Source organism: Lepidochelys olivacea (assembly GCF_965140295.1).
Source record: "Lepidochelys olivacea isolate rLepOli2 genome assembly, chromosome: 2".
NCBI lineage: Eukaryota > Metazoa > Chordata > Testudines > Cheloniidae > Lepidochelys > Lepidochelys olivacea.
The window spans coordinates 122381151-122391028 of record NC_140412.1 but is presented as its reverse complement, the minus strand read 5'-3'; the positions used below and the strand labels follow the sequence as shown (position 1 = coordinate 122391028).

General features: G+C 44.6%; 1 long non-coding RNA gene across 1 annotated transcript; it reads right to left on the bottom strand.

Annotated features, from left to right (window-relative positions):
• Positions 1–5961: 5961 nt before the first annotated feature.
• On the bottom strand, positions 5962–7797 carry LOC311516993. The gene is made up of 3 exons (XR_014710550.1): positions 7667–7797; positions 6951–7094; positions 5962–6085 (listed from the first exon to the last, which is right to left on the bottom strand). It is a non-coding gene; the product is annotated as an uncharacterized lncRNA (long non-coding RNA).
• Positions 7798–9878: the final 2081 nt, after the last annotated feature.

The following is a 9878-nucleotide window of genomic DNA, read 5'->3' as shown; positions in this document are numbered from 1 at the left end:
AGGTGGTGGTGAAGTGCCTCACAATCGTGGGTACCCCGAGGAAGTGTCACGGTTGCATTAGCACTTTTAAAAATCATTTAGTTTGTTATAATTTAACTAAGTCCAGGTGTTTGCCACCAGCTGAGAGGTTATTGTGAACAGGAATATGGGATCTTCCAAATTTCATGTAGCGATTTCCTGCCAGTTGTTTAGCGTTTAACACAAAATTAGAAAATTTTGTTGACTTGTCAGAAAAATTTGAATTGTAATTAACCAATTGTCTTCCAAAAGGGCAACTGGGGAAAATAACTCTCTTTCTGCAGCGCTCTCGAGATTGTAATTTTATAGCTTTTCTTTGGTGAAGTACTATAGATGTATTTTGCTTTTGACCTTTTAATTTGTGCAATTGCAATGCATCTATACAGCTATCAAGTCAAAGATTCAATAAATCACTACATATTTTGCCATTTTCAGTAGTGGCAGGGAAATAAGCGGAACAGAAGTTGAAGACATACCTATCTGCATTCACGTAAGACAGAAGCAGCAAGTGTATAACATACGGCTAGTGGTCACATGGTGATAGACAGCATATTGATCCCTGTTCCAGACAGTGGGACATAAATGCATGGCCAAGTGCTGATTGCAATGGGACTCAAGCAGATGTGTTTAAGTGCTGTTCTGAATACAGATGCACTCCTTAGGGCCATAACATACATCTTCTTCTAATCATTCTTAAGTAGACAAGTGAGTATTACTAATACATACTGATGTTTTGGCAATTCTACTCAGTTTCATTTTTCAGTTTTATACTCCCTTGGTTCCTAACCATAAATGGTTAGTCTTAAAACATTATATTGGTTTATTACAGAAACAATCTACCTAGACCAGTGTTTAGATAATTTATGTCCCCTGAGAAATGATCAAAAGAAAGAAGCTCTAATCTACAAGGTACTAAGCGTTCCTCATATATGAGGTGAGAAACAAGAAAGCAGCCTCCTGTCCATAAATTAGGGCTTGTAGCAATCTGCATGGAACTGGGAGGGAAGAGTTTGGAGCAGGCACTGGGAAGCCAGTCTGTGTGCACATGGCTGGAAATGTCACTGCAGTTACAGCATTGTGTAAAAGTTGCACTCATCGCAGGTTCACCCTAGTGGCTGGGTGTTGTGTAGCAGCTCATCATCTAGCATTCCTTGCTGACAGCTGCTACGGCCTTGGGGTAGCCTCTTTTCTCATGACTTGGCCTTCCTGCCAGGTCTCTTTAGAGTCTCTCTCCTGCCAGGGTTTCTGTGTGCTACATGGACAATGCCCTACACAATACTGGTAATCGATCTGCCATCTTCCTCCCCTCCCAGACTCCTCTTCCACTCTTCTATCAGACTAGCAGCCTGAGGGCTTCTCCCTGGAGTTTGTTAACCCAACTCAAAAGCAAACCACAAATTTCAGGGAAAGCAGCGTCAGGCCCTTTTCCTGCCTTGAACTTTTAAACCATCCTGTGTCTGCTCCCTTTCCCACTGCAGCTTTTTAGTCTTCTGCAAAGTACTGACTTTCAGGGACTATCCTCCTTAAGTCTTGCCCTGTTTGGCTCCTCAACTCCAGTCCCTCCTAAGGCTTTCTGCCTGTGGGGTGGCCTTCTCTCAGGCCCACTTCAAGATTCCCCATCACCCCGCTCCCTCTTCCATCCAACTCCCTCCTGAACTTCCTCCATGCTCTACTTCCCAGACTACAGGTTTCTTCCCCTTTCTCTTTGTCCCTAAAGCCCTTTTCTACTCTGGGCTTCCTCTCTTTATAAAAACCACCCACATCCTCCACCAGCTGAGAGGTCATCTTTAACTGGTCCTGGCCTGCTCTCCAAGTGCCATCACCTGTGTGTATTGGTCTCTCAGGACCACATTAACCATTTCATCACCTGTGTGAGGTAAACAAAAAGAGAAATTTAGTTTTAGGATCATGGAGTCTTCTCATCTTATTGCCCTGTACACGGTACATGAAACATGGTGTCAATGGTCAGTCTAGAAAGAGACAATAAGGAAGAGTGTGTGATTAACAGGCCTACAAAGCAGCACCTAGAAAGAGAGGAAACATGCGACATGCAGGTAGTCAGAACAGCAAAAAGGTTGACAGCCATTCAACTGCCATACTTGCAGCTACAGCAGATCAGTGATTGCTTCCATTCCAGGCAGATTAACTGGAACATAGAGGCTGTGTCTACACTAGAAACACTACAGATGTAGCTGCACCTCTGTAGTACTGTTATGTCAACACTCGCTACAGCAATAGAAGGGGTTCTTCCATTGCTGTAGTAAACCCTCCTCTCTGAGTGGCGATGGCTAGGTTGATGGAAGAATGCTTCTGTCAGTCTAGCAGTGTCTTAACTACATTGCACAGGGTGTGAAATTTTTCACAGCCCTGAGCAATGTAGCTAAACTGACCTAACTTTGTAGGGTACTTCAACCCTGATAAACAGCACTATTAGACCGGAGAAATGTGAGCAGATGTGGTTATGTACAATAAAACCATTTGGAGGTCAGTGGGAAAATACAGATGGTTGATAAGAAACCCACAAAACGAGAGACAGCTTGGAACTTATAGTAGTTGATGCATAGATGCACCACCCACTGCTGGACAGGGTAAGCCATGGATTTGATCTTAGTACAACACTACAATATCTTTAATGTGAGAGAGGAGAGATACCAGTCACCATGCGCCCTGTCCAGCATTCTAACAGAATGTAAGGATGAAACGCAAGGAGATGAACACCTAGAGGGCAAGCTGAAGTTAGAAATACATCCCCACGTGCAGCCCAGGATACTACTGAAATGCAGAGTTTCATTACCACTATTGAAGTCACTGAAGAAGGATCTGACAAGCCTTCAAAGAAGAGGCATCATTACACCCATAGAAACTAGCACAGAGTGGATAAGCTGCCTAGTCCTGGTGAGAAAACTAACAGGTAAACTGAGGATCTCCATGGATCCCAAACCATTGAAAACAAGTCACTAGCCATTGCCAGTGACTGAGGACATACTATGTGATGTATCCAGGGGAAATGCATTCGCTGCTTGTGATGTCAAAAATGAGTTCTGGTGTACTGAGCTAGACAAGCCATCCGGCCACCTGACAACCTGTGTCACACTTTTTGGCAGGTGCCGTGGCTATAAAAGCTTATGGGCATCAGCCTGGCCCCAGAAATGTTCCACTGAAAATTGAACTGGGCACCTCAAGAGCATAGTTGACAACCTTAATATCTTCTTCCTCTGTAATAAGAATGAAGCGGCAATCCAAATCCTCAGTACTAAGCTGTGGCAACTTCTAAACAGGTGCCAGGAGCGCAATATTACGCGGAATACAGACAGGCTGAAAATGAGAAGAACTGAGGTTCTCTACTCCAGGAATTTGATTTCTAAGGGATTTGGTGAGAGACGTTTTGACTGCCATTAAGGAAATGCTCAGACCAAAGGGAGTCCAGCAATTTATAGGGATGGCCAACAATTTTTCCAGATTCTGTTCCCACCTGTTAGAAGCCTATGATCCTTTGAGACCGTTAACATATAATGACGCACCCTAGGAATGATCAGAGACCCAAAATCAGGCTATGATGCTGGCAAACCAGGTGTCAGTTCTTGCCAAGGCTTTAGGCCTCAGCTGAGCACTGAGAAATTCCCTACTGGAAACCAGACCAGCTCACCTGTGTGTTAGTATGGTTAAGATGGATATTAGACTTATAACATGTGTTTAGTCCTTATAAAATGCTTGTAAGTTGCTGCATGTATTAATCCTACTTATAATGTCTGTTTTCCATGCTGTAAGGTAATACTTAAGTATTTGCTATACAGTTGTAAAAGGTTTGTTCTGAAATATCTAACTTATGAACCAAGAAAAAACCCTGTTACCTAGTGCAAAATGCTAAATCCCTATGAAAGGTTTTACCTCTTGCCCATCAGGAGGGGCTATCCGAAACTAAATGGGCCAGCGTGAGACATCAGGGTAAAAAGACTTTTCTAATTGTCTCTGCATACCCATGAAGAGGCTACATGTAAAAGGACTTGTCCCATCAGCTTGAATTCTGGAAGAAGGAAATAAGTTTGCTTGCTTTAACCTTGTAAAAACCCTCTCATTTCTTTTCTTAGTTAATAAATCTTTAGTTAATTAATTACAGGATTGGGTACAAGTGTTTGTTTTTGGTGAAAGATCTAAGGTACAAATTGACCTGGGGTAAGTGACTGGTCTCTCGGGACTGGGAACAACCTGAATATTTTGTAATCTGTGGTGTATAGCAACCATCTGCCACATAATCCAGTTTGCCTTGGTGGCAAGATAGATTGGAATGCCCAAGAGGATTGCCTGTGACTCCATGGTAAGACTGTTACAGAGATTTAGGAATTCACATTTGTTAGTGGGTTTGTGAAATCTCATTATAACATCTAACCAGTTTGGCGTCTCGGCCCTGCTTCTTGACAGTCTGCCCTAAGGTTGGCACACATGGTTGTGAACCACTCCAGACAGGGTGACACAGGCATTTGAAAGAGTAAAGAAAAATGCAAAGTAAGCCATCAGTCCTAAAGTACTAAAACCCCATGAAACAGCTAGCACTGCAACGTGATGCCTCAGAAGGAGGCCTGGGAGCAGCATGGATGCAAAACCCATAGCATCTTCTACTACAGCCCAGAGAGACACAGAAAGGGGATATGCTCAGATACTTGCTGTGCTGTTAGGAAAGAAACAATTCCATCAGTTCACTTTTGGGCACAATGTAAGATGTGCAGCTGGACCAGACGCCAGTAGAAAGCAGCATAAAGAAGCCACTTCTGAGTGCACCAAAGTCTACAATACCTGTTATTGAGATGGCAGCACGGTGATTGTGAGGATAAGGCACTGCCCAGGAAAGGGTCTACTGGTGGCAGATGCACTCTGGAAGGTAAGCCTTGCTTAGTGTAACACAAATGGCTCTGTGGAATAGAAGACGGGATCGATGAATATGCCACAATACCTTTGCATCTTTGATGGGAAGCTCCAGGAAGTCCAGCAAAGCACCAAGAGGATGGAGTCCTCCAGACAGTGAAACAATACAGACTTCAGAACTGGCCAAATTGCAAGAAGTAAGTGCCATAGGAGGTTACCTGATATTATCACATAAGGGATGAGCTGAATATGCATGATAGGATTTTGAAAGAAGGGTGGAAGACATTCCCCACCATCAGTGATAACACAAAGAAGAAGTGGGAGACTGGTTTTAAGACCAACACACTTGAAGGAATATGAAACTTAACAAGCCACAAGGGGCTGGTGGAAAAGGTCATAGCTCCCTAGTGGGTTATGTACTAGTAATCTGTGGCCCCAGCAACTCAACAGAAAAGTCAGGCCATAAGCGTTTCAAATTGGGCACTCCAAAATCAATGCATACTGCCGGTGGCACAGGAACATTTTTAGTTGTGGGGGTGCTGAAAGCCAGTCCCTTTACCCGTCTGCCCCCCACCTCTGAGGCTGGGAGCAGGGCTGTGTCTCCGGGATGGAGGGACCCAGACAGAGGTAAGGGGGCCAAGGCCACAGCTGGGGGTGGGTGTGGGGCCAGGATCGGAGCCCGGGCAGGGGCCGGCAGCCGGGACCCCACCTGTGAGGCCAAAAACAGAGCCCCGGCCGTGGAGCGGCCAAGGAGCGGGGCCAGAGGCCGGGCCCCAGGAGCGGGACCAGAGGCCTGGGACGAGGGTGAGACGAGGGGTTGGGGAGCAGAGTGTGGGTGGAGGACATAGGCGCGGGAAACACCCCCAGGTTTTATGCACGGCGCCCCACAGCACCCCCACTTCCCACACTGGTGCATACTGTTGACATTGATGTCCCAGTGCTTCCATTCCTCAAGTGTAAAATGGAGAGATCACCACCTCACTGCGGCGTTGTGAATGTAAATTCATTAACATTTGGGAAGAACTCAGCTGCTACAGGGATGAGTGCCACAGAAAAGCTCATAAGGAAATTAATAATTCTGTTCTCAGTGCTGTGTTTGAACGGTATACAGTAAATAAAGCCAAGGGCCACATATTTAACACAGAAACATAATAGCTTCTCATTTACTTAGTGTTGTCCATCCTGTACACTGAATGAGGCAGCAGTCCTGTGGAAAAATGTGATTGTGTAATTAGAAACTGTATCATGAAGAATAGAGACCTTAATTGGGTCTTTCCTAACTCTTGTGTGCTTGACTTTGCAATCTTAATGTTTCTTTAACATAGATTTGTGTGTGCAAACATAGCTAGGTTTTCTTTAAAAAAAATGAAAAAAAACCCCAAACCAACCCCCCCAGCAAGTCCATCCTGTGGAACCATCCTGACTCCCATCTGGCTCATCAACTGCATGACAACTCCAAGGAGGCACCGCAGCAGGCTTTTTGAATAAGAGTTTTTCAGTTTTCAGCTGAAAACCAAAATGTTTTAGGTTTTGGGCTAGGACATAAAGTCAACATTTTCTGCACAAAGCAGGTGCTTTTTGTAAAATCTTTTAGTCAATGTCACAGCCCCAGTCAACAGCCCTCTGAGGTTAGACTACTTGATACCCCTTCTGGGAAGTAGCCTCAGTCCGATGGCCACTGCTGAACTCCCACAGGCAAGCTCACCCTGCCCACAGCTCCGCCCTCCCAGTGGGCACTCTGGTTTACAGTTTAACCCTTCTGGGAACCCTTGATGAAGCCAATAAGACACTTTGCAGAGGGATTTTTAAACCAATCCAGTATTGCCAATCCCCAAGGCTCAAAAATCATGAGTCTATCCCCCAGCCCAATGAGCTTTAAGGGGTGGGAGAGATTATTTTGTATTTATTTTAATCTGTTTTTTAATATTTGACCTCCCATTGCTCATCCCCAGTGCGTGTGTGTGAGAGAGAGAATTAGCATTGCCAATACTCCCGTATTTATTAAGGTAATTTTCACCCCTGCTGTAGGAACTCTCACTCCCTGTCCCCCACCCCACATCAGAACTACTTACCCACAGCCTTACTTCTGCTCTCTCTGCAACTCCTGGGGCTCTTCACTCCTCAATCCCTGGGAAGGGGGCTTCCAGCAGGGCCCCCTTCTCCTCCTTATAGGCTGGGGTCTATTCATCCCCTGCTGCCCTTTCCCAGGCCATGTACTGCAGGGAGAAAGGGGAGGAGCAGAGGGGTCATCTCCATTGCTCACAGGGGGAAGGAGAGGCTACCCCAAGCTGCCAGGCTTTCTGCTCCTCTTCCTCCCCTTCTCCCCCTCTGAGAATGACATCAGCTCCTGAGGAGAGGGGCAAGTGAACTCTGCCTGATTCATGCAGTAGCTCTGCTGCTCTTCCCTAGTGGGGAAAGCAGTCTGACTGTTTTCCCCCTAGGGAGAGCTGACATTCACCAGGAAGCTGGAGTGTCTTATGTTATCACCAGACTGGCTGCAACCCCAGCCCAGCTGTTGTGAGTCAGGGAGATATCGTGAAAGTTGGCAGCACTGCAATCACACTTACTTTTCAACAGCAAAAGCAAGGTACACGGTACACCGTCATGGAAAATACAGGACACTTATGTCATTCCCTGCCTCAGTTTCCTCAACACTTTGGAATGTTCTTTGGGATTTCTGGGCTCCAAGTCCCTTCTCCTGCATATCACTCCACCAGCATCCTTATCATGATTAGTATGGAGAAAGAATTACAGCAAGACATCCAATAAAACAGTAACAAAAAGTTACCTTGCCTCCAGATTGAGCAAACAAAGGCCAAGTCCCGGAGGAATCTGAGAAAACATAATATCTGATGCCTCCTTTCTTTTCGAGAGAAGTAGCACAATTCCAACAACCTTCTCCTCAGGATTTAAACCAAGTCTTCAGCTTCTATTTCCTTCAGGGAAGAGATATGGGAAAAGTTCCAAACATTATTTAATAAAGTCTCCAGTTCCTTCTTCTTTCACAGAAAAGGTATGAGGAAGTTCCAAACAGAGCTTAAACACATTAGTGAGCATCTTAGAAAAAGCCCCTCTGTGACCCATCAGTTTTGTACTCTTAGCAAGCCAATGTCAGATCACAAAAGCTAACTTCTTCTTCCATTTACCTGCCCCAGCCTGGCTCCCTGGGAGGCCAATCAGCTCCAGCTGTTTCTTGACTCCCTGCATCAAACCCTATCCTGGAGTTTCCTGACCTGGCTACTCTTCTGACCTTTCTGAGCCCCAGGTGGGTAGGAAATTATTCTTGTTACACAAGATTCTTTATTATTTGCCTAGCAGGGACATCCATTTTGTTAGAAATACATTAAAAAGTAAATACCCCATTGTGAAAGAGTGATATATATACATATATAAAAATTTAAATTTCTTCAAAATTCTAGAGTTTTGGTTAAATTGGACAGACCCTTGCAGCAACAGTAAGAAGTACAGCAGCATAAGTAGTTCAGCTGGCAGAGTCCACACCTTAAAAGGGATGCTGAAAATCGGAATATGTTCAGAAAAGAGCTACAAGAATGTTTTGAGGTATGGAGAACATACCACGTTGTGAGACACTTAAGGTCAACCTGGTTAGTTTATCCAAGAGAAGGTTTAGTGTTGACTTAATCACAGTCTACATCTACCTACATGGGTAAGATTCTCCATCACATGACATCATTAAATCAAGACTGGTGATTTTTCTGAACGATACGCTATACATAGCTCAGACAGAAGATATGGGCTTGAAGAAGAGTTTAATGGGGGAGGTTCTTTGGCCTGTGTTATGCAGGAGGCCAACTAGATCAGTGTTTTCCAGATGGTGGGTCCTGGAAGGTTACAGATCAGTTATCATGTCCAGGGCCAGAACTGGCCTAAACAAACATATACTTCTCCCAGCCCAGCCAGTTTGGAGGGGAAGCCCTGAGGGAGGGTGCAGGTTTGGAGAGCAAGCCCACCCCTTGCTCACCCCACAACAGCTGAGGCAGGCTTTCTTTCCAAATCCTGTCCGCGGTGGGGCTTCCCTCTACACCAGGCTGGGATTTGGGTTGTGGAGCCAGGCAGAGGGTGCACACGTGTATTAATGGATTACCAAAAAAAAAAAAAGAAAAGAAAAGAAAATGCAGTTGGTGGTTGCCTTGGTGCAATATTTGGGAACCACTGAGCCGGATGATCATAATGGTCCCTTGTGGCTTTAAAACTGAGAAATCTGTTATCCAGTCCCGTGCTTTGTCAGATCTCTCAGCTACGAAATAAAACACCACTAGATTATCCTATCTCTGTTCTGAGATTATTTATGGGATTGGTGAAAGTATAAAGATTCAGGTCCCAATCCTACAAAAACTTAAGCACATACACAACTTTATTCATGTGAAATTAAATGGGCCTTCTCATGTGAATAAAGTTATGCACATTCACTTTTCCCTAGCCACACTCTGTTCATTAGTCCTGGCTACGGTGGCTCTATGGCAGTGGAGGAGGATTCCCAAGGGGGCCTAATCCACCATATTTAGGGCAGATTTGTGTTGGAGGATCAGTGAAAATATACAGCAGAGGTAGCCTCTGACAAATAGTGTCTTATCTTTCCAGGAGTATAAGAATGATAATTATATTTTATGACTAACAAAAAATATTCTGTGGATTGCATTCTATTTAGTTATGCAAGATACCGTTAAGAAATCATACATCTAATAATTTCAACATATGATAATGCCAGTGGGTGTTGCAAATGCTTTATATTCCAGCACCCTGCAAGACACCACACCAAATATCTAGCAAGTTTCAAACTTCCTCTCTATAGCCAGGTAAGCATTTCTTCTTTGTAAGTTTATGGTTTTAGTTACTGTTAGGATTTTTGAAGGGAATATTTGTAAGTCTTTTTGCTATAACCAGTCCATTTTAGGATTGCATGGATTAGTTCAGCTGTCCAGAATGTTACATCCCCAGAGGATCGTGTGCAAAAGGTGCAAGGCTGGGGCTCAGGAGTC